The 24,075-nt window shown below is 52.6% G+C and overlaps 1 long non-coding RNA gene across 1 annotated transcript in view; it reads left to right on the top strand.

The window, feature by feature from the left end:
- Positions 1 to 23,690, top strand: part of LOC118353758 (uncharacterized) — a 50,934-nt gene extending 27,244 nt beyond the window's left edge. Inside the window, exons 3-4 of the long non-coding RNA XR_007409471.1 lie at positions 20,362 to 20,454; positions 22,675 to 23,690. This is a non-coding gene — a long non-coding RNA (uncharacterized LOC118353758). The remainder of the gene's footprint in view (positions 1 to 20,361; positions 20,455 to 22,674) is intronic.
- Positions 23,691 to 24,075: the final 385 nt, after the last annotated feature.

Raw genomic sequence — 24,075 nt, 5'->3', positions numbered from 1 at the left:
ACACCAGAGAAGTGCCCGGGCTCGCTGAGGTGCTACTTTGAGCTCTAGCTTGAGACCCTCGGGAAGCTGTTTCGGTCCCTTTGGGGACAAAGTTTAAGCTGTATCCAAAGGGCCCCCACCCCAGGCTGGATGGCTCTGTACGTTAAGCAGCTGCCTTTGGCTCAGGTCACGATCTCAGGGCCTCGGCTCAGCGGGGAGCCTGCTTCTCCCTCTCCCTGCCCCTCCCTCTCTGCTCGTGCCCTCTCTTCTCTGTCTCTCAAGTAAATAAATCAAAAATCTAAAAAAAAAAAAAAAAAAAAAAAAGAAGCCATACTTTACCAGCACATATAATCATCTGCTAAATGCAATGCAGAAGTGGTTTAGTGCAAGGGACGTGGTGGGGGTTCAAGGCCTGGCTCTGCTACTTGCTCGCTGTGCGATTTGGGGTGAGTTTTTTTTACCCTGAGTCTCGGTTCTTTCCTTTGTAAAATGAGACAGGTCCTGGCTCCTTCCTTAAGGGACCAGGCCTGCCTACTCTTGGAGCCTCAGGGTCTTGTGCGGCCCCCCTTCGAGCTGACATTCCTGTGAGGTTGCCCTTGCATAGAAACAATCCAGTCTGAGCCCAGCTGCTGGCAGGGCCACGGTGGCCACCAGGCAGGGCAGCAGCCTTTGTCCTGTGAGAGCACAACTGTGAGCGCTGAAAGCAGGGAGGACACCCCCCCCGCCGCCACCCCGAGGTGCAGTGCAAAGTGCAGTCACAACGTGCCCTGGGTTATTAGACATCCGAGGGCTCCCCGCCCTGGGCCACCACCCGCGCCCCACGGCACTTGGCTTTTCTCACTTGTTCCGCCTGACCTACGTGGTCGCTTCTGAAACAAGCCACGTCTGCTTCTGAAACTTGCTTTCATGGATAACGTGACCCATGTTCGGTGGGAGAGGGGTCGTGAGCCCAGCTGGACAGGCAGGCGTGGGGAGAGGAGGAAACAGCTGGTGGAAACTCCACCCTGGAGTGGACACTGTGGTGCTTTGAAAGATATGTCCACACATTCTTTGACACTCTTCCCCTCGAGAGGGAGGCCAGCTGCCACGTGGTGAGGACCGAAGCCTCCTGCCCACAGAAACCCTGAGATGATAAACGTGCGCTGTTTTAAGCCACTGGGTCTCGGGGTCATTGGTTCTGTAGGAATAGATACGGACATCTCCCCTTGTCCTTCAGAGTGCCTTTTGAAAGCTGCCAAGACTTCATGGATGCCTTTCTTTTTCCTCCTGGCTTATGAGAATGTTGGAAGCTGGAAAAAGAAGGGACGTGGTTTTGGCATAGGGCAGTCATACTGGGGGGATACGTGCTGAGTGTTTTCCGTCCGCCGTCGAATCATCTCAACCATCCTGAGGGCCAGGGTTATTAGTCCCATTTTATAGATGAGAACACGAGGCTCAGATAGGCTAAGACTTTTGGTTGAGATTACACAGGAAGCTTGGCTGATGGGACATCCAAACTGTGTTTCTTCATCAGTAATGGGCTGCCTCTGCTTGGGAATAAAGCAGCTAGCCCAAGGTCCTGGCCTTGCGTCTGATGAATTACATAGCCTTTGGCAAGTTACTCTTCTGTGGGGGCCTTTTTTCTTTGTGAAATGGCCCATGTCCCATTCCTTGTAGCACAAGGGGCTGTCAATCAGAGTGGCCCACTCTCCTGTGGCAACAGGCGTGGAACATGTGTTCCTGGTCTGGCCTATCAGAGTATCTTATTCCCCTGGCCACAGTGATTAGGTAAGAAATATGCACGGGATTCTAGCCAGGCCAATCAAAAGCTCCCTCAGGGCATCTTGGCCAGAGTTACTGGTGGGGGCAGCTCTTTCTTTCTGCTGGGCTTGCTAAGCCACAAGGCTGTGGATCTGGTGCTGTGGGGCTGGTGGGCCCGCCCCTCTGCAGAGTCAGGTCAAGGCAAGCCATGAAGGGAGGCAGAACTGTGGAGCCACTTGAACTCCTGGATCCAGCTATGCCTGAAGCCACCCCTCTTTCTGGACTCCTCAGTTATGTCAGTAAATTCCCACTTTTTTGTTTGTTTGTTTCAGCTGATTTGACATGGGTTTGCATTGTTTGCGGTGTAGTGAGCAAACTTGGGAGTTGCTTTTGGCATATCAGAGCAGTAGAGCATAGCTCCTCTATACGGTGACCAAACATAGCAGGTGCTAATGGTGCCCTGCTGGCCCATGCTAGAGGTCATAGTAGACTGTTTCCTTACAGGCCAGTGGTCTCCTGTATCTTTCTGCTTGAGGTGTTCTCTGGCTTTAGGACCACGTATGGGCCGTGTGTGTGTGTGTGTGTGTGTGTGTGTACGCACATATACATGTGTCAGGGGGGGAGGCTGTTCTAAAATGGCAGGGAGTTAATGCCTCAGGAGTGACCCTCTTCCAATGACAGATGGAGGTGGATGGATACATACTCTGGCTCTCTTGCCCCTTGAGAGGACAATTTACAGGTGTCTTCTACAGTCTCCCTGAGGGTCCCCAGCAGGACTGCACCCCAGTAGCCTGAGGTGGGACTCCCCCCACAGTAAAGCAAAGCACCCTTCACTGGTTCTCTCCCTACCTACTTTCTCCATTCTTTCACTTGTGATTCCTGGGATCACTTCCCAGATAAACTACCTGTACCCAAACCCTAGTCCCCGGGTCTGCTTTGGGGGGAAAATCTAAAGCTAGCACATCGATGAATGGGATTTTGATTTTTTCCTGGAGTTGACAGATCTGGAGATACTTCTCATCGTTGGGAAGCCTGAAACTGCAAGGTTCCTAGTCATAGCAATTTTGTGGGCTAAACAGTCCCATATGGGACCAGTGAGGACTGCCCCAAGACTGGGGCGGGGGGGGGGGGGGGGAAGAGGCAAGACAGCAGGGGGTGAATGACAGGCTTCGGAGATTCCATCAACTTGGGGGAGCCACCCTGAAATTAAAGTTGAGGGGACAGATGAGGGCCGGAGCATTTGGGCAATTGGGGGTTGCGTCAGTCTGGCACTTTGTGGGGTGCCTGCCTTCTCCCTTGCCCCCGCCGCCTAGAAGTGTCTCTGGACAGACGGCTCTGGAGCCCTCCCGATGACAGCAAGAGAAGGGCTTGCTTTCCAGCCCTTGGGCTTGTTTGCCTTCCTCCACTGCCCCCCCCAGCCCTGCCTTTGTTCTCTCTTTCCTTTCACTGCTCTGGTTTATTTATGTTTAAACACGTCTTGTCCTGTGTCGCTGCCTCAGCGGAGTGGCAGGAGAGCAGACGACAGCGGGGTTCCCACCTCGCCCTCCCCCCGCGAGGCTGGGGCTCCTCTGTGCTCAGGCCGTTTCCCTGGGCTGGGGACAGAGGCGCGTCTGCTGGCCTGGGGATGTTTGGCTGGCGAGGCCGGCTCTGACTCCCGTCTGCTGTCGCTGCTCCCGGAGGGCGGGCCCCCTCCCCCGCTGCTCCCCCTGGTCACTTCCGCGGTGGCATCTGGGCCGCACGCACGCATTGTTTTCCTCTAATTGCATTGCAGCCAAGGAGAGCCACGCTAATAGACGGAGCGCAGGAGAGGGGCCTGGCAGGGCTCGGGCCCAGTGGCTGCGGCTTCTGCGCGGGGCTTGGATCAAGAGGGAAATAGAAAGGTTCGCTTGGGGTATTGGCCCCCCTCCCCCCCTCAGAGGGGATTTCCACTCCGTTTTGTATTTCATCTTTTCCCTTGAAGGATGCCGTGGACAAAGAGCGTCCAGTGCACTAGGCGAGCACCTTGATGGAGTTTTACATATGCCTACAGCACGCCACCCCCATCCAGGTCAAGATACAGAACCTCCCCATTGATCCAGAATCTGGTCCTGCAACGCCCCTCCCAGTTAGCATCCTGCACCCACTCTCCTGACCTTTCTCACTGGAGATGGATTGCCTATTTTGTAACTGCAAGATTGAATCATCCAGCTTTGTCCCCTTCTTCTTCTTCTTTTTTTATGTTAAAAGATTTTATTTTGGGGCACCTGGGTGGCTCAGTCTATTGGACATCTGCCTTTGGCTTGAGTCATGATCTCAGGGTCCAGGGATTGAGCCCCATGTCCGGCTCCCTGCCCAGCAGAGTGTCTGCTTCTCCCTCTCTCTCTGTGGTCTCATGCTCCCTCTCTCTCAAACAAATAAATAAAAATCTTAAAAAAAAAAAGATTTCATTTCACTCAAATTCACAACCCCAAGATCAATAGTCGCATGCTCTGCCAGTCAGGCACAGGCATTGTCCCCTTCTGTGGCTTCTTTCGACCAACATTATGTCTATGAGCCTGTGTAAAAATGATCTCCTTTTTTTTTTTTTTTTTTTTTTTTGTTGCTGTGTTTTCTTTGATTCCTCACCACGGAGGGTACTGAAAGTTCAGACCCTGCAGAGTGTAAAGCTAGGAGCTCCAGGTTCAGATTTGGCCCCATCGGCAGTCCCAGTGGTGGCTTTCCCTGTGGGCACCTTCCCTCCCAACTGTGGGACGGTGATGTGCCGATTCTGCCAGACGCCAGCTCAGGAGGCTAATGCAGCCTTGGGCATCAGGTTCTCTGATGATTCAGGCTGCTGGGCCAGTAACCTCAGGTTGGCAACCTCACTGGCTCTTTGGGATGCTGGAGGACACTGGAGCAGCCCCAGATGTGGGGTGGGTCTCAGAAATACTAAGTTGCAAAGAGAGAGAGAGAGAGACACTAAGTTGCGATTTGCAAACATACAGACCATATGGGACTCTGCGCAGGGATCCTGCTAGCTGGTGGAAACTTCTCTCTCTGTTCCTCCTGGTCTATGGATCTTAGGAGACATTCCTTTCTATTCCATCTCCCCAGGGAGGTTCCCAGCCAACCCAGTCTACCCTGGAGAGCCTTGGTTCCTGGGGTCACTTCATGCACCAAGATGCCTGCTTCAGCTCCTGCCATCATGACTGCATTCCAGCCAGTAAGGAGGAAAGGCAAGGAAAAGGGTTCCATTTTCCTTTACAGTTCGTAATAATAATAATCATAGCAGCAGACACTTACACATCATTTACCATGTACCAACCCCTGTTCTAAGTACAATATCATCCTATAAAGTACTATTATTTGCCTCATTTCACAAATGAGGAAATGGAGACACAGAGAGGTTAAGCGATTTGTGCAAGGTCATATAGCTAGGAAGTGACCAAATCAAGATTTGAACTCAGGCAGTCTCATTTCAGCATCTGGGTTCAGAAGCCCTCTGTTTTTGTGCTTTTCTCTTCCAGATCTTCGTAGACTCTCCCCCCTCTTACAACCCATTGGTCAGAATTTAGGCACATGGCCATACCTACCTGCAAGGGAGGCTGGGAAATGTAGTCTTTGTTCTAGGTGATCACCTGCGTAGGAAAAATCTGGGGGTTTGATTGCTGGGGAAGAGGAGAGGACAGATCCAGGAGGGTGGCAAGAAGTCCCTGCCCGAGGTGGTAATTGCCATTCTAACTCTATGGCTCTGTTATGTGACTTGTTGGTGGGTACTCGGCTTGCAAGAAAGGCTCTCGCCCGGGCCCTGCGTAGGAAATGGCAGTCTTTGTCTTGCTGTGGACTTTAGGTCTAGAGAAGCTCCTTTTAGGATCCAGAATAACGCTATGCAAAGAGTGGTCCCTAATACGTCAAGTGATCCAATGCCTTTCTAGGGAAAGGTCCCATTCTCTGTTCTCTGGATGTCAGGAGGATGCACCTGGCCTAGTTGACCACCCTCTCTGTTCTGAAATGGTCTTTGGCTTGGCTTCCAGGGCACCACGGTCTGGAATCTCCTTGGACCCTCCAGGGCTCCCTCTCAGTCTCTTTTCCAGGGGCCTCCTCCTTGGCTGGCCCTGTAGGTGCTGGCTGGATCTGGGCTCAGTCCCTGGGCCCTCCTCTACATTTCCTTCAGCCTCTCTCCCTGGATGATCTTGTTTCCTTCCCTGTTTTTTTTTTTTTTAAATGCCCTCCATGTGCTGATCACTTGAGACTTGTCTCTTCTCAGAGCTCCAGATGTCCACAGCACCCCTGCCTGCTGGCATCCCATGTGGCAAGGTCATCGGTACCTCAAAACTAATGTATACTTTTTTAAAAAAGATTTTATTTATTTTTTTCATGAGAGACACACAGAGAGAGGCAGAGGGAGAAGCAGGCTCCCTGCAGGGAGCCCGATGTGGGACTCCATCCCGGGACCCCAGGATCATGCCCTGGGCCGAAAGCAGAGGCTCAACCGCCGAGCCACCCGTGCGTCCCAAACCTGCTGCTCCTTGAGTGTTTGTTTCCCACCTTAGTCAATGGCTCTTCCAGCCCTCCAGTGGCTCCTTCCAGAAACCCGGGAGCCATCCTTGGTACTCCATGCCTCATATCCAGCTCGGGGTCTGGCCCTGGCCACCTTACCTCCAGTATGTCCCCTGAGCCCATCCACTTGTACCCAGGGCCACTGGACCCTCAGCTAATCCCCCTCCTCCCTCCTAGACCATGGAGATGCTTCCCACCTGTTCTCCCACATCCATCCCTCCAGCCCCTTCTTCACGTTGCAGACTGAGAAATCTGATCATCCATCCTCCTGCTCTTGGTCCTTCAATGACTCCCGAGAGCCTGCGCACAGCGCTCCCAACCCTGGATGTGGCCCGTAACCTAGATGCTCTGGTTCTCAACGCCTCTTCAGTCTCACTTCCAGCTGTGGTCCAGTTACTATAGCTGCAGAGCAAACCGCCCCAAACTTAGAGCCATAAAACAACCTCCATTTATTACGCTCACAGATTCTACGGGTTAGGAATTTGAAAAAGGCACAGCAGGGACGGCTTATTGCTGCTCCTCGGTGTCTGGGGACTCAGCTGGAAACCTGGAAGGCTGCGGGGTGGGACCGTCTGAAGGCTTGTGCTTGCACCTGTCACCGCCCCACCCGGTGGCTGCCGGGTAAGACTGCTGCGTGGAGCACCTGCCCTGGCCCCTGCCTGAGGCTCAGGCTTCTTCACAGCATGGCAGCTTCAGGATGGTTACATCTCCCATGTGGCCGCCCAGGGACCCACTGGGCCAATCACCAAGGTGCCAGCTGATTCCCCTTCTCTGACCCAGCCTCCAAAGTCACGTGGTGTCACTTTGGCCACACGTTGATTGCGGGCCAGACAGAAGCTCACCCAGATTCAAGACAAGGGGACATAGATCCCATCTCTCCATGCTTTGGAAAATGCTCTCTGCCCCGTGGCCCTCCCTTCATTGCCTGGGCCTCTGGCGCATTGACGCTCTCTCTCTCTCTCTCTTTTAAGTTCCTTAAAAGCTCCAAATCCTTTCCCTCGGCTCACTTGCACACACTGCTCTCTCTTTGCTTCCTCTGGCTCACTCCAGCTCGAGGCTTATGTGTCACTGCCGCCCCCAATCTGAAACAGGTCCCTATTATATTCTTTCCTGGTTTCCGCCGCTGGGCCTGCATCATCCTTCCTGCAGCTTTTAATTATAGGCACTTTGGTTTGTCGAGATGTTTAGTTTTCGTCTCCCCCATTGTAAGTGAAGCTTCCCGAGCCAGGAGGGGGGACACCAAGGAGACTGCTTGGCTTGCTGCAGTGTCTCCGGAGCAGAGCCAGGACAGGACAGGCCTGCAAAGGAACGTTAGAGTTTTCAAGCCAGTTTCAGGGAAGAGCTGTCTACAGGCTAGCAATGGCTATGAGGATAGGTCAACGATGGTCTATCTCAGAGAAGGTGGAGTGTTTTTTAGGAGTGGTTGTGAGCCAGGTGGGCCAAGATGGAAATGACTACAAGAAAGACAATTTCTGTACCAGTTCTAGTGGCTCTCTTAGGGGTGGGCATGCCAACACCAGCTGCTTGCCTTGCCCCCCACCCCCCCGACCCCGCTCCCCAGCCTCACTGCACTTTCTATCAGACTTGGTTACTCTGGCTACTCTGGCACACCACGACTTTGCATTGATCAGCTCTCCTCCTAGGCACACCCCTCCTCACTTCCCTGACTGGCAAACTCCAGACCACCTCTTCCAGAACCTTCTCTGACTTCTGAGGCCACTCTGTTCCTCCCTTCCCTAACTCTTCCTGCACGTCCTCATCATGAGAGTGTATACCACTCTTACCAGCAGTGTCCTAGTCACACCACCCCTCTCCTCCCCTGCAGCCTGAGGGCTTCTTAAAGACAAGGCCCAGGCCCTCGGGGGGCCTCTATAAATTGTGGGTGACAGGCCACATTGCCTGCTGGTGTTAAGGCTGTCGCAAGGCCCCCTCTGTCTGGAAATTGGCCCTGAGCCCCCTGCAGGCTGTGGGTGGGCTAGGTGGGGGCTGAAGGCAAGTTGCTCCTCCACTGGGGCTGCCTCTCCTGCCTCGGGGGGGCCCAGCCTTCTTAGGATGCTTTCTTCATCCTGACTCTGACCGGAAGTTCCTCATTCCTGTGTAATTACATTGAACTTTTATGATGGGGATCTGGGCGGCCAGCAGCATTACTTTGCAGGGGCAGATTGCATTCCTGGTGTCTGGGTTTACCTTCCTTCTCAGTCTGTGCCCTGGAATGCCAGTCTGTGGACAGGTCCTCCTGCCAAGCCTGGGTCTAGTTGTGGGGTCTGCTGGCAGCATGCTGGCAGCAGGATAAAGAGTCAGAAGTATGTTCCCAAATCCCAATCCCAATCCCTCCTGCAGGGCAGGAGGAGGGAGCTGAGGCCAGAAAGATGGCCCAAGCCCCCTTTCCTAGCTGACACCTGCTTGCTGTGGCTTCAGAAGCCTCATAGTTGTCTGCCTCACACACATAGCTGGTCCGTGAGCGTGTGTGTCCATGTTCAGGGACTTTCTGCTTTTTTTTTGGTTTAAAGATTTATTGATTTATTTTAAAGTGAGAGAGAGCATGAGCAGGGGGAGGGGCAAAGGCAGAGAGAGAATCTCAAGTAGACTCTGGTTGAGTGTAGAACGGTTTTTTGTTTTTTTTTGAGTGTAGAACTTGACGTGGGGCTCCATCTCACGACCCTGAGACCATGACCTGAGCCGAAATCAAGAGTCAGATGCTCAACTGACTGAACCACCCAGGCGCCCCAGGGCCTTTCTTCTTAAATCGCTTCTTCTTCTTTTTTTTTTTTAATACTTTATTTATTTATTCATGAGAGACACAAAGAGAGAGAGAGGCAGAGACATAGGCAGAGGGAGAAGCAGGCTCCATGCAGGGAGCCCGACGTGGGACTCGATCCCCGGTCTCCAGGATCACGTCCTGGGCCAAAGGCAGTGCTAAACCTCTGAGCCACTCGGGCTGCCCTAAATTGCTTTTTCTTTAAAAAATTTTTTGTAAGCAGCTCTAGCGTATAAGGTTAGGACCCAATCTCACCACCCTGCACAAAGATAAATACCAGGTAGATTAAAAATCCTGATAAAAACCTGAGATGAAATCTCACAGTAGGGATCCCTGGGTGGGGCAGGGGTTTAGCGCCTGCCTTTGGCCCAGGGCGCGATCCTGGAGTCCCGGGATCGAGTCCCGCGTTGGGATCCCCGCATGGAGCCTGCTTCTCTCTCTGCCTGTGTCTCTGCTTCTCTCTCTCTCTCTGTGTGACTATCATAAATAAATAAAAAATTAAAAAAAAGAAATTTCACAGTGGACTACTTAATAATCGTGAGGTAGGAGGGCGTTCCCAACACAAATAACCAACAACATATGAGAAGATGCTTATATGCAGTATAATTGAGAAGGGTATTGGAGACGGTGGAAGGGGAAAGGCGCTCTCATATGCTGTTGGTGGGGATTAAAATTGGGATAGCTTTTCCTGGGGAACAGTTTGGCCTATCTATGCAGATTCTTTCAAGCCTATGTGAGCAGGTGGACATATATCCGGGGAGGTTCACAGCATCGTTGTCTTATGGCACAAATTTGAGAACAACCTAAATGTCCAACAGAAGGGGAAGGTTAAGTGAATGAGGAGCATCTCTGCCATGAAATGCTATACATCACTTAGAAAGAATAACAAGCTCTGACATGGAATGTTTTCAAGAAATATGAAGTAAGGAAAGAAATTTGCAAATCCCTGTGCCTAACCTGAGTTCCTTTATATCCAACAATCTGTGTGTGGATTTATAAATGCAGAGAGAAAGGGGCTTTGAGCTATATGGCCAGGATGGAGGTGGTGGTCCTTCTACAGAGGTGAGCAGTATCACGAAGGATGGTAAAAGGGGAGTTTCACCTTTTTACCTGGGAACTGGTTGAATTTTTATAAGCATCTATTACTTCCTTGAATTCAAACTGTTTTTTTTTTTTTTTTAAATCTCAAAGGCAACACCTGCCCCTTGTAAAAGGCTCAGGAAATCGAGAAAAATGATTAAATTGTGATGTATCTATTTTTTTTAAAGATTTTATTTATTTATTCATGAGAGACACACAGAGAGAGAGAGAGACAGGCAGAGGGAGAGCCCGATGTGGGACTTGATCCCAGGACCCCAGGATCAGGCCCTGAGCCAAAGGCAGGCGCTAAACTGCTGAGCCACCCAGGGATCCCATGATCTATCTATTTTATTTATTTTTCTTTTTAAAAAAATTTTTTTGTGATGTCTATTTTAAAGATTATTTATTTATTTATTTATTTGAGAAAGAGCGAGAGCAAGAGCGAGAGAGAGAGAGAGAGAGAATGAGAGGGAGGAGCAGAGGGAGAGGGAGAGAGGGTTAGGCTGAGTTGAACTTTGTAGCCAGTTTATTTTTTTTTGTATTTTTTAATTAGAGTTCGATTTGCCAACATATAGCATAACTCCCAGTGCTCATCCCGTCAAGTGCCCCCCCTCACTGCCCATCACCCAGTGTAACCAGTTTTTTAAAAAGGGTGTGGGCAGTGTAGGAGAAGATGTGCTGGATACAGAAGGCCGCTTTGAGGAGGGCTGGCCAGGAGTTGGCCTTTAGCAGAGCGCTGCTCCGAGGTGCCAGAGCAACCAAGCCCATGTCCTCACCAGCACCCACGCCCCCCCCCCACCCCCTTGGCCCTTCCACCTTCCACAGCTGCCCAGGGCTCATTGTTCCGGAACAAAAGCAGTTGAGATCTTGAGAAAGGAGAAAAAAAAAAAAACCTCAGCTGAACTCATCTTGCTTGTAAGTGAGCAGTTGGCTCTGGCCACTGAGTGGGGAGTCCTGCAGGGCGGGTGGTGGCAGGAGGGCCCTGGGGACAGTTTGACTGGAAGGGAGCAGGGGCAGGGAGGTGCGGCGGGACTTGAATGGTTGGTTGGTGATTTATGGCACCAATAAGCACAACGGCTGTCTTGCAGTTTTCCCTGAAGATGTGTCTGAACGCGGTCCCCTTGGAGCATCACCTGTGTGTGCTGTGGCTTCAGGTGCGGCCTTTCTGGGCACAAAAGCCCGGCTCCTCTGCGCCCTGCTGATGGGTGCCCCTCTCCGCTGGAGGCCCAGGGGGAGCCCCGCCCCGCCCAACTGAAGGCAGTGGGAAGATGTACCAGGAGGACCTAAAACGTACTGTGATAGGGACGGTGCCGGGTGATGAGGTGGTGAGCAGGGAGTCTGGCTTCCTCTTTGGGGCAGCGTGTAGGATGCATAGATTTAGGGAGCCTTCTGGAAAATCAGCCAGTGAGGAACATTCACTTTGGCAGCTGTGTCACTGCTTCGAGCTTTGGCGAGCATGCCCCGAGCTGTCCTTGGCTAGGATTCTGGGGAGTTAGAGGTAGGAAGTGTTTCTCAAGGGCCTACTATGTGCCAGGCACTGGGCTAAATTTTGAGCATTTTCTTAATGCTCTTTAAACTTCACGATGCCACCCTGACATCAGTATTATTATTGTTAGTTTCATTTTGCAGAGGAGGAAAGTCATGCTTGGAGAGCTCAACTAACTTACCCAAAGACCACAGCTAGGAGGTGGAAGAATGGGGATTCAAGCCTAGCTTCAGAACCAAGGAACCTTAACATACTTCGATGCCTAGGGGTTGAATTTGCTGAGGGGCAGGCCCAGAGGTACCCCGAGTAGGATAGGGCAGCTGGGCCCCCAGAAGCCCTCCAGAATGAACCTAGACAACTTTCTAACAGCAGATTGCTTCTAAAATCTGTGAAATCTGGGGTCCACTATGGCCTCTGGATCTTTTGCTGTTAAGCAATCTGCAGATGCACCTCGAGGACTGAGTTTTTCTTTTGGAAAATCTGACTTCCAGACTAATTCCATCTGGCTTGTTGGCTTCTAGTGCTATTGCTGACTGCAGAGGAAGAGAGCAAGAGACAGCAGGAGAGAGAGCACAACACTGACCTGTAAGCTACTGAGGGTCAGAGTGTTGGCTTCCCACCATGGACTTTGGCCTTGGTTGCTCTCAGCTGTTGGGGTCACTCAGAAGCTCATCTTTGTTTGGTCATTTGTTGGGCTAAGAGTGAACAGGCAGATGGTTCTCCTGGTCATGGGTGGCCATCCTGCCCCCTGCCCCCACCAGTCGACTCCTGCGCGTCCCATCCCTCCCTCCAAAGGCAGGCACTCAACAGAGATGTTTCTCTTTCCTGTAGGAGCTTGGGTACTGGAACCTGCACGATTTTAGCTTGAGGAAAAGACAAAACCGGCCCAATTTGAGATATTATCGAAAATTCCGATGACCTTTCCTTTTCCTGTGGGGAAGAGTCCCCTGCCAGCGCAGGGCCACCAGCTCCTGGCAGGCCACAGGAGACCTGGCATTGCTTGCAGGCTGCCTGGCCTCCTGGGAAGGCTATCTCCTGGCTGTGTGGGCCCCTCAATAGAGTATCAGCAAACTCCTGCGGGCCCAGTGAGGTCCACTCTGTGTGTGTGTGTGTGTTTGTGTGCGTGTGTGTGTGGTGCAGGCAGGGGCTGATGACCGGGCATCTCCTTCCCCTCTTAGCCTGCTGTTTTCTGCACCCCAAATCTGCATCAAGTGAAACAGTGGCAAGATGATAAGGGGGTAGGGGACAGAGGATTGCATGGCTATAGGTCTTTCTTGGGAGGGCCCGGCTGAGGACAAGTTGCCAGACTCTCGGCACTTTCATCCTTGCGGAGTTGTGAGTTTTCTTCCAGGAATTCTGGAATGTTCTCGAGCCAGGCTAGAGGGGGAAAGGAAACACAGCCTGGAGTCCCTTCCTCCCACCCCCGCACACTCCTCGCGCGCCAAGATTGATTTTCTATCAGAGCTCAGTGATTTCCAAATGGTCAGCAGCCTCCAGGCAGCTGAGAGGGAGAAGGAGAGGGAGCGAGCTGCGTGTGGAAGAGGTCCCCCGCCTGCCAGGTGATGGCTCCGAGGAGGAGCGCTCCCAGGGCCCGGCCATCGCCAACCGCAGGGGCCCAGAGCAGAGATTTGTTTTCCGTCTGTGACTGAGAGGTTTTCAGGCCCCTATGGCATGAAGATGGCCCTGGCGCTTGGTGGACAGGCAGAGACAGCCGGCATACCCGAAGCAGGGGCTACACAGGGCCACCTGGAGGCCCACCGGCAGGTGGCCCGGGGGGCTGGTTGATGGCGGCCAGTCTGGGAGTCAGATGGACCCAGGTTCAAATCCCGGCTCCATGACAAGAACCCCACTGAGTTCTTTTCCCTCCCTGATCCCTAGCTTCCTGGTCTGTAAACTGGGGACAGCGACAGCTTCCTCCAGAGGTGAGCACTGCGCGCAACGCCCGCCACACAGCAGGTGCACGGTGGCGAGGTAGCTGCTCTTCTTATTCATCAGTGTTTTCTCTTCCTTCCCCGGCGAGCACCGTCTGTCCTGGTGTGCCTGCCGTCTTTTTTTGGGTGCTGGACTAGGTGTTCTCAGGCAGCCAGAGGGGCCTTGGTGAGAAGTTATCCGAGTAACTGGCTCCTGCCTGGCAACAGGGCCTGAAAGTGTCCATGTCAGGAGGACTTGCATTTTGGCTCATCTCTGTCTCAGGGGGTGAATTAATTTTTTCAATAGACATTGATTGAGACACTGGCCTCCACTATAATCAGTGTTATCACCGTACGCCCACCATGTGCCAGGCACATTGATCTCACTTCGCACCAGCATTATGAAGAAGGTTTTAGCATCTTTCCCATTTTACAGATGAGGAAAGAGGTTCTGAGAGGTTAAGTCACCTGCCTGAGGTCCCGCAGCCGTGCCCCTGGCTCGACTGGCTCTGACATTCACTTTATTGATTGATTGATTGATTTTTTATTTGAAAGAGAGCGCAAGGGAGCCTAAGCAAGAGGAGCAGCAGGCAGAGGGAGAGGGAGAAGCAGGTTCCCCGCTGAGCAGGGAGCCCATCGGGGCTCGATACCAGGACCCTGAGATCATGACCTGAGCCGAAGGCAGACGCTTAAACACTGAGCCTCCCAGGCGCCTCTACCATCCACTTTGAAAGGGTAGGCACCATGCTGGTCCCTGGGGCCACAGACAGGAATACACTTCGTCCTCAGTTGCAAGGACCCCCTGTCCTGCGGTGGGGCCTGGCAGAGAAAACGGGTGGCCAACTTTCAGGAGTGGCAGTGGGCACAAGGTATGGCGGGCCCAGACTAGGGGCATGTGAGGCATTTGGGAGCAGGAACCAGCGTTAATTCTTTCCTGTGGGGAACCCGAAGCCACACAGAGCAGCATAAAGTTTATACTCCCACTTTCTGAGGACGAGGTCCACCTGCCCGGGATCAGCCCCTCTCCAGCCTGGGAGGACGGCCTCTTGACCACGTGAAATGACTTCAAGGGCGTTTGTTGGAATCAAGAGCCGTTCCTCTGTGCCGCCCTCCTCCCAGCTTCCGATGTATCCTTCGGGGGATACAAGAGGATATACGTATTCGATTGTATATAAATATATCCTTTGCAAAAACCACAAAGGAGAGTGCACTATAAGCCAGTAGCGCAATAGGACATCTACATCACGTATATTTATATATAAGAGCAAGTCAGCTTCCAACTCTCTTCCCCTTCCTGAAGGCCACCCCTGCTGCCAACATCTAATACAAGGTGATACATATATATCCTTTTAAGAAAGACAAATGATGCCATATCATAAACATATGATAAAGTTCTATATATCTTGTTTTTTTTTAACCCAACACTATGTCTCACAGAGCGTTCTGCAGCAACACCTAGAACTCTATTGCTCTTCTTTTTAATGGCAGCATAACATTCTATTATGAGGCCGTGCCAGACTTTATTTAACCAGTTTCCTATTAATGGATAATCATTCAGGATGTTTCTGGCCCTTTACAGCTCCAAAATACCCGGCTATGAATACCCCTTTACATAGGTTTTTACTCACATGTGGTATGTCTGTATACTTTTGCTGGATAAAGACATATGCATTTCAAAATGAAAAACCATTAAGGCATACCTAACTATGTAAAATCCGTGCCTAAAAGCTAATCCAAAGAAATGAATCACTAAGTGTGGAATTCTGACCATCAGCAAGCAACACCTTTTGCCTGAGTAGAGACTGCCTGCTCACCCTGGGAGTGGCCCTCCCTCTCTCCAGCTCCCAAGCCTGAGTGCCATCGGAGCGGAGATGGCTGGGGTACCCTGGCTCTTGAACCCTTTGGGGGGGGGCACAGAGTGGGCTGGTGGTGTATTCTCTGTGGACAGAAGTTCCCTCTCTAATCAGTTTTCCCACTGCATTTCATTGGCGGCCAAGAGAGACTTTCCTAACTCTTGCTATCTTTACAATATGTCGTTCAAATTTAAAACATGCTAAAAGGGAGAAAATATTTATAGAATTTTTCTCTGGAAGTAAAAAAAAAAAAAAAAAAAAACCCTACTTTTAAGCCTAGCCAATGACATTTCTGGAAACCACGGAGAGAAAACAGCAACAACTCGCAGAAGATAAAATGGGCTAATTACACAACAGATCTCTAATTTAAGAAACTAGCTGCATTCTTCTGGGCTTTTTTTTTTCTCTTAAAGATGACAGAGAATAAAAATACTGGCTTAGCAGCTTATTAAAAAAATAATCCAATGACTCCTAACCTCCTCTTCTGTGAGATGACGTGTGTTTGTGCATGCGTCCACATGGCAGGCCTGCTGGCCTTGGTAAAGGCCGTAGAGAGGGGTCCTGCTGGTGGCGTTTCTTGGCCTATGGGCTAGTTTCCCATGGGAAGGAACAGGAATTCTGCTGCCTGAGTTATTTAAATCCTGCCGTATTCTTTCCTTTTCCAAAGCTCTGGGAGTGTCTGCATGGCCCTAGCTGTAGTGGACGCTCGGCCTGGCTTTGGGGTGGCCGAGGTAGGCCTGTGGTCACCTGTGATTTGCCCTGTCATGAACCCAGCCCCTGGAGCCGCCACCGGAACCCCGGCTGGCCACCTTGAACAAGGACCCTGCGTTTCTAGAACAATTCCTCAGCTGCAGGGTGGTCAGCAAAGACACGGGGAGCCCCTCGCCCCTCCATTGTTTCTGCGAATCCGAGTCAGAGCGCTTCCAAATGGGCCACCAAGGGAATCTTTCCCTGGCTAGAATTTCCAGAAGCCAAAAAAGTGACTGCAGCCAAAACCTCCCCGTGAACTTCGTTTCTGTTTGGATTTTTATGGAAACTGTTTCTCCCAGACACACATCCTGTGGGACTGCGCTCCTTCCCCTTCCCTTATTTTTATGTATGAGTGGATTATGTCGGCTGTTTAATGGGTTTGCAGCAAACCCAGGCCACCGAGCGGTTTTAATGAAGCCTTGGGGCTGGCTGGCCTGTGGCTTTCGGAGGCCTTTCGAGACCTGAGAGAGGGGTTCCCTGGTGCCCGGATGGGATTTGCTCTGTGCTCCCTGCCTGGGAATCGTGGCTACCCTAGCACTGCTCTGATTTGCTGGGGGATTTGGGGAAAGGTCTTTAATCCCCAAGCCTGCAGTGTAGACCAGAGCTCACACCAGCAAGCACCGCGGCCCTCTCGCTGAACCAGGATGAGGAATCCTAGTGGAGAACAAAGAGTAACAGTGAGAAAGGAGTGATGGGGGCCCTGAGGAGGGGGTGTGCCCGGTGGGAGGGGGTGGTTCTGCTGAGGGCCAGGGTCTAGATGGGGATTCTCATCGTGAGTTCAGTTGGGGTGGCTAGGCCTCCATTGACCTGGTTTGCCTTCTTTTACCCAGTAGGCTCTGGTCTGTTGATTTGGGAATGTATTATCCATCTTTAAAGCGCACAGATCCAGGAGGCGACTTGGGGTGAGGGGGTGCTCACCTGGGGGCCGCTCTGGACAGCCCTTCACCTCTTGGGGAGAACAAGGATTCTGCGGGGAATCAAGGCGTGCTCTCTCCCCAGTGATGGGCTCCTGCCACTAACTCACCCTCCACCCCACGGCCACCAAGATCTCGTTTCCTCAGGCTGGCCAGAGGCAGACCTGAGAGGCAGGGCACCTTCCCTCCTCGCCTTTCAGCCTCCTGCCCGGCCTGGGGACCCCTCGTCGCCAGCGTTCCCAAGGGGCCCGCTGTCAGCAGCTGCCGGCAGGGCTGACGGATGAGGCTACCCCACAGAAGGTTCCCGCCCCTCTCTCCCAGAGCTCCTTTTATGATATCCTTCCCAGGGCTCCCAGGTTGACAGTAGGCTCCGTGGGGAAGGCTGGCGCTTCCCGACCCATTGGATTGGGCGGGGAGGGGGGTGGCAGGGCGGGGCGAAGCGGCTGACTGGGTCAGAGCATCCCACCGCCACCCCGACTCCCACCCGCAGGCCCCTGGGCTGCCTGGCCCACGCTCTTCACATCTGTTCTCTGCACAACTGGCTGAACGATCTGTTGAAAACGCACACTGGGCTCTGTTAGTCCTTCCTGAAAACCCTTGGAGCCGCTTCCAGGGCCTGGAGATGGAGGGTGGTTTAGGCCTCCCGGTCCCTGCTCTCTGGCTTCCATCCTCAGCCTGCAAGTGGCCACGCGCCTCTCCGCGCCGCCCCCAGCCACTGGGCGCCCCAGCCCGCCCTGCCACCGCCACCAGGCCGCCCGCCGGACTTCGTTTTCCCTCTTTCTGGAAGAATTCTCTCCAGTCTCTCTGGATCACCCCTATTCTGCTGTCAGGAGGCAGCTTGGGCATCACCTTCGGAGTCTCTCTGCAAATCTTTAAGCCATGGATTCCTTCATTTTGTTTTCCGTCGATCGAGACATATGTAACTGGCCATTACGGCTCCGGATGGGCGGCCAGCAGCCTGTCCTAGAGCTCATGCCTCGCCCGGAGCCAGCCAGTCGCGATACGAGAAAGGGGTCCTTTGAACCAGGGGCCCGGCTCATCCCTCACCACCCTGCTGTGTGCGCACCAACGGATTGCTCACCCCTCTGCCTCTCGGGCCCAAGGCCTTCTGTTTGCCTGGTTGCCCAGAATTGCTGAAGGAGGAAATTCACAGAGGCCTCTCTCTGACCTGTTGTCTCTTCCTCCAGGCTTGGTCTCCTGGACTTTAAGTCCATCCACTTCTGCGGTCCGGGGTTCCTTGAGAGAGGCCGAGAGGTCTCAGACTGCCACTTTCTCAAAGCCTGTGGCCACCAGCTACATATGGCTCACAGCAGGCCTTTGTGAGGCCCTTGTATGCGTCCTTCACTCCCCGGGCAGCCTCTACTCTCCCTTACCTGGGTGACTGAGGCACCCCCACCCCACTGGTCTCCCTGCTTCCCCTTCCACTGCCTCTTCCTTCTACTTTCCACACAACAGCCAGGTGATCCTGTTAAAACGTGAGTCAGATCATGGCAATCCTACCTCAGAACTCTCTGGTGGTTTTGCATCATGCTCCAGGTGGCCTCAAGGCCTCCCCATGGCCCACGACCTTCTACAGAATGGTCCCTGTCACCTCTCTGATCTCATCACCTCTCACTCCCCGTCACTTACCCCACTCCAGGTAATTGGCTCCTTGCCATCCCTCCCACTCCCTGGAAACATCTGGCCCCAGGCCCTTTTCACTTGCTGTTCCCTCTATCTGGAATGCTTCTCCCCCAGTCCTCTCCCTTCCTTCAAATGTCCCGATCAGTGACACCTTCTCCCACCACTCTATGGAGAATTGAACTCCTCTCCCCAGCACGCCTTACCCCCTCCCTGCTTTCTTCCCCTTTCCTAGCACTTACCACCTAAAAGATTATACATCTTTCTTATTGATCTTGATTATTGTCTATTCCTTCCGTGTGGGACTGTAGGCCTCTGTTAGAGCAGAGATTTTGTTTGTTTGGTCTCCTTAGTGCCTAGAACAATGCTTGGCACAAAGTCGGCTCTGATTAAATATTTGTTGGGTGAGGGAAGAACGGACAAATGGATGGATGGAGTGGCAGTTGGGTAAATGTTCCACTGTCTCATGGGCAACGTCTGAAAACCAAGAACGTTGGTTGGCTACTGGAGGGACACTTGCTCATGATTCATAGGTCTAGGAGTGAAGGGACTCTGAAAAACTCGATGGTCATCGGTCCTGGAATTCGATTTCTTCCTCCTCCGCTGACTTTAGATTCTCCTAACGTGGATCGTAGAGTGATCATCCACTATCTTCCTTCTCCGCAGGCTGCAAGAGAGTGTTCATGGCTTTCCTCTTGTTCTGCTGTAGCTCATCCCTGGCAGCAGTTCTGCATGACTTCCTGCTGGGCTGTTGCTCTTGGAACATTCGAGAAACCTCATGAGCCCCAGCAAGAGGAGCATGAGCTTTAACGTCACTGCTGGTGCCAATGGCCCTTGGTGCACCTAACGATGGAAATGAGAGAGCTTCACTTTGCCATCAGCTCTCACAGGCTGCTTAGAGGGGGAAACTTGCCTCCCGGAGCGAGGGAGCCTTCCACTTTCAAGATGAAGTGCTTACTTTGCCTGGAGGCATGGTCTTAGATGACATTCACTGGGCCAGGGTGTTCGGTTTGCACATCTCTAAAATGGGGCCAGTGATACTGACCCCGCCTGGTTGTCATGTGAGGAATAAATAAGCGACATAAATTAGGCAACCTATAGAAGTGTCTGGTGTTATTGTTACCGGTGGGGCCCGCTCCTTGGGGCAAGCTCGCTGCTCTGCGGGATGGGGGACCTCTGTGGGGCCCTAGAAGAATTCGGTACCTTTTGGCAAGGTCCTGTAGCTCACGTAGCCTCTTCTGCTCACGTATGGGGTTTGGGTATGGCTCTGTGTGCAGCTTCCTGCGACTGGAGGGTGGCCTGGCTCCCGGGCTGCTGGTGGCCAGATGGAAACGGTGTGTGTGTGTCAGGAAGGGAATGACCGCTGACCTTTCTTAGATATTCTGTGTCATTCATTTGCATTTTCCAGTCAGCTGAGAGTTTATTAGCCAGCAAAGGGACTCTCAGCTCCAAGCCCCCAGTTGCTCAGCGCTGAAGAAAGTCAGGCAAGGAGGCAGCCTGATGGCACAGGGAAGGTTCGAGCCCCGGGAGTCGAAGGGATTAGGGTCTCCTCCTCATTTCATTCTTCCAGTCGGTCAACTTTGGGCCTGTCAGGTCATCTTGCTGGGCCCCAGCTGCCTGTCTGTGTCCCAGGGGGCTTAAAGTAGACCGGTCCTGTTCTGAGCTGGTGTCATTTTATTCTTGTGACTTTTCAATGACAATCACTTCAAACCTGGAAATGAAAACCCTGTTGATGTTCCCTCTTCTTCTCCAGGTGGCTGCCCGTTATTCTGAATTTCTGGGGAGTCTTGCCTGAGGCCCGCTCTGGTTTGGTGGCTCTGTCTAAGGAGATTCTCCACTCCCAGAGGTAAACTCCTAACTGGCTGACACCATTGGGATCCATTGGTCTCGCGGGTGCCCTGGCTCCCCTCATGCTTCGATGGCACAATTTTGTGGCGTGCTCGACATGCTCTCTCGAGGTCCTCTGAGGGCCTGGACCCCAGTCACCCACAACAAAGCATTGCTTGTTCCTCATTCATCCTCTGCCGGCACCCTCCCTTTCTGCTCTCACTTCCCCCACCCTTGCCATTCTTCCTGGATCTCCTGCTGTTAGGAGCCACATTGTGTTCCCTGCAAATTCAGATGTTGGAGCCCAAACCCGCCATACATGAGAATGGGACTGCATCTGGAGCTAGGGCCTGGGAAGAGGTGAGTCACTTAAAATGAGGCTGTTAGGATGGGACCTGATCCCACTGGTGCCCTTATAAGAGGAGGAAATTTGTTCTTGTTTTTTTGTAAAAGGATTTTATTTATTTATTCATGAGAGACACACAGAGAGGGGCAGAGACACAGGCAGAGGGAGAAGAAGCAGGCTCCCTGTGGGGAGCCCAATGCGGGACTCGATCCCAGGACCCTGGGATCATGCCCAAGCCAAAGGCAGATGCCCAACCACTGAGCCACCCAGGTTCCCCAAGAGGAGGAAATTTGGACATGAAAGGGGACACCAGGGGCCCCACAGACAAAGGCATGATTGTATGAAGTGGAAGCAAGACAATGACCATCTGCAGGTTAAGGAGAGAACCTCAGAGGAATCCCACCCTGCCGGAGCCTTGATCTTGAGCTTCCAGCCTCCAGAACTATGAGAGAAGATCTCCATTCCTGAAGCTATGCTGCCTCTGGGATTTTGTTATGGTGGCCACAGCAGACAAATAAACTACCTGCACCCACATCTCCAGCGTGGAGTGTGCTTTTTTGGGGAGTGAAAGAGATTTAAGAAATCATCATCCAGGGACAGAAGATCAGTGCTACATTTTGGGTGCTGTGGTCTTATCTGGGGTGTCACAGACCGGGTCTCCATGGTGGGGTCTGAGAGCGGTTTGTCAAGATGCCGGCTCATCCCTCTCAGGTAGAGAGGGAAACAAAGATCTAGAGAGCTGGAATAAGTCAAAAACATCTTCATAGTCACCTTCTTGTATTCAGATTTGGGCCTGGTTCACGGAAAAGAGCCGGAATCCTGTGGTGAAGTCTACACTGGGAGTCCGGGCTGAGATAATGCGCATTACGCAGTGCATGAATACAAATGCTTTTATTCACGTGAAATTGCTTCAGAATGAAGGGCTGCTTGAAAACTGACCGCCAAATGGAGCATTTTGTGTTACAAAATAAAATTGCATCCCTTCGGCTCCGAGAAAAATGCATATTGCCCTCATCTGAAATGTGGTGATAATTATATGCCACATTATTCATCCCGTGTCATTTCTGGTCACATTCAGCATTTGGCACAGTGGCAATTTAGGGTGTGCTGGAAACAAAGGCAGTCACGCAAAAGGCACAGGGGACAGAGTGCGGGCAGCCAAGGTAATGGGGATGGCCCGTGGTACCTCAAGGCTCCCACTCTCTGGGGATGATGCACCTCCAATTTCGAATGTTCTCCGTGGAGAAGGACCAATGTTGACATGCTTTTCAGGGAAAAGGGGAAGAGAGAAGAATAGGAAAAGGAAACCAAGTCAAATAGCGCAAAGATGTCAGAGGAGGGTGTGTGTGTGTGTGTGTGTGTAGCAGGCCAGGGAAGTCAGAGCCATGTGCTCTGGCCTGAGCAGTCTTGGGGCTGAGGGAGGATTAGTTATTAGTGCATAGTATTAGGCTCTCAGCTAAGAGCTGTGTTATTTATCTGTTGCTGAAAGAGCTAATTACCTCAAAACTTAACAGCTTAAAAACAGCAAACAGTTTCCTCGGGTCAGGACGCCGGGTCGGCTTAGCTGGTGCTTCTGGCCTGGGTCTGCTTGGGGCTTGCAGTCAGCTCAAGGCTTGCCCGGGCCTGGAGGCCCAGCTTCCAAAATGGCTCAGGCACATGGCTGTTGGCAGGAAGGTTCAAAGGGTCGGTTTCTAAGCTCACTCACGTGGTTGCTTTGTTCCTCCCCATGAGGGTCCTCTATAGGCTGCCAGCGCATCGTCAGGACAAGTCAGCTGGCCACCTGGGGGGCAGAGAGTGAGTGCCCCGGGAGAGTCGGGGACTGAAGTCACAGTCTTTTTGGGACCTAATCTCCAAAGTGACTGCCTGTCCCTTCTGCTCTGTCCTGTCCCCCAGCCTGGCCCACCCGCAGGGCATGTGAACACCAGGAGGAGGGGGTCACCGGGAGCCATCTTAGAGGCCGCCTGCCACCGAGGTCAGGCCCTCGACCACCCCCGGCATCCGAGAAGGTTCTCGGGCCTGAGAAAGTTGCCATCATTACGAACAAGTGCTGGAGAAGAGAGCTTCAAACGTGAGATTTGCAAGAGCCTGGTTCTTGCCCCGACTCCCGACTCTCTTTCCTGTCTGGGTCTCTCAGAACAAAGACAAAAGTCTGTCAGAGTGGGTTTCCGCGTCTGTCACATAGGGACAGCAACACCGAGCTCACGGAAGTGGGGCTAGTTGAGTGACATGAGCAGCAAAACGCTCTCAGATGGAAGGAGCCACACTGGCGGTCTCGGGAACATTCCCCGGTGTGCTGCTACCCGGCCAGGACTGGGGGACCTGGGGCTTACGTGGGTGACAATTTCTACTGTGGTGGGCTTTCCTGGCCACTCTATTCTAGGGGCTTAAGACCAAGACTGACAAGAGCCTGAACAGTCATTAAGTAAGTGACCGTTGCCAGGTGGCGTTCTCTGTCCAAGGAGATGGCAGAGGGTGACGGGCAGGCCACAGCCCCTTGGAGCCCAGGTCTCGCCTTTCCCCTTCTTTCCACTGTCCTTGGGTCTCCCCAACTCTGATTTAGACCTCTCTCCACCCACCTCTTGACTGGCTCGAATGGGTAAGAAAAATCTTTTAATAGTCTGGTACTTTCCAAACAGTATTCTTGTTTCTGGTCCTGAGTGTTTTATATTTCCTCTGGTCAAAAATAAAAACATTGACGTTTCCCTTTTGTGTGAGGTCCTGGGGACCAGAAGCCTTCAGGAGAGGAGGGGGAGAGGCCTGGCATTCCTCTGTAGGAATGGCAGGCGGGAGGGCGCTGGGCAGCCTGGTGCCCTGTGGAGGAGCAGCCTCTGGCCTCTGGGGCAGCTGCCGCCACCTCCCGGGAGCTCCCATCATGCTCTGGGGTGTGCTGTCCCCAGCCACGCCAAGCAAGCCTGGTAGTGACTTGGGAGCAGGGAGGATGTCAGGTCGCCTCCAGCTCTGTCACTTATTAGCTCTGGGGCCAGACAGAGGGTCCCTCTGGACGGGCCTCTGCCTGCCCTGTGCACTATCATATCTCCTGCTCCTGGCACAAGCCCTGCCTGAGATTCTTTTTAATTTAATTTTTTAATTAAAGCCTAATTTGCATGCATTGAAATGCACAGAAGGTGTACACCGTGATGCGTTTGGGCAAATATATGCATCTGTGGAGCTACCCGCGCGAGATATAGAACATTTCCATCACCCTCAAAAGTTCCCTTGTCCCCTACCCAGTCAATCGCATCGGTCACCAGAGACAGCCACCCCCCCACCCCCCCAGTCTGATTTCTGTCACCG

Source organism: Canis lupus, chromosome X (genome assembly GCF_003254725.2).
Source record: "Canis lupus dingo isolate Sandy chromosome X, ASM325472v2, whole genome shotgun sequence".
NCBI lineage: Eukaryota > Metazoa > Chordata > Mammalia > Carnivora > Canidae > Canis > Canis lupus.
Note: the sequence above shows the minus strand (reverse complement) of the source record. Positions and strands in the feature narration are given on the sequence as shown.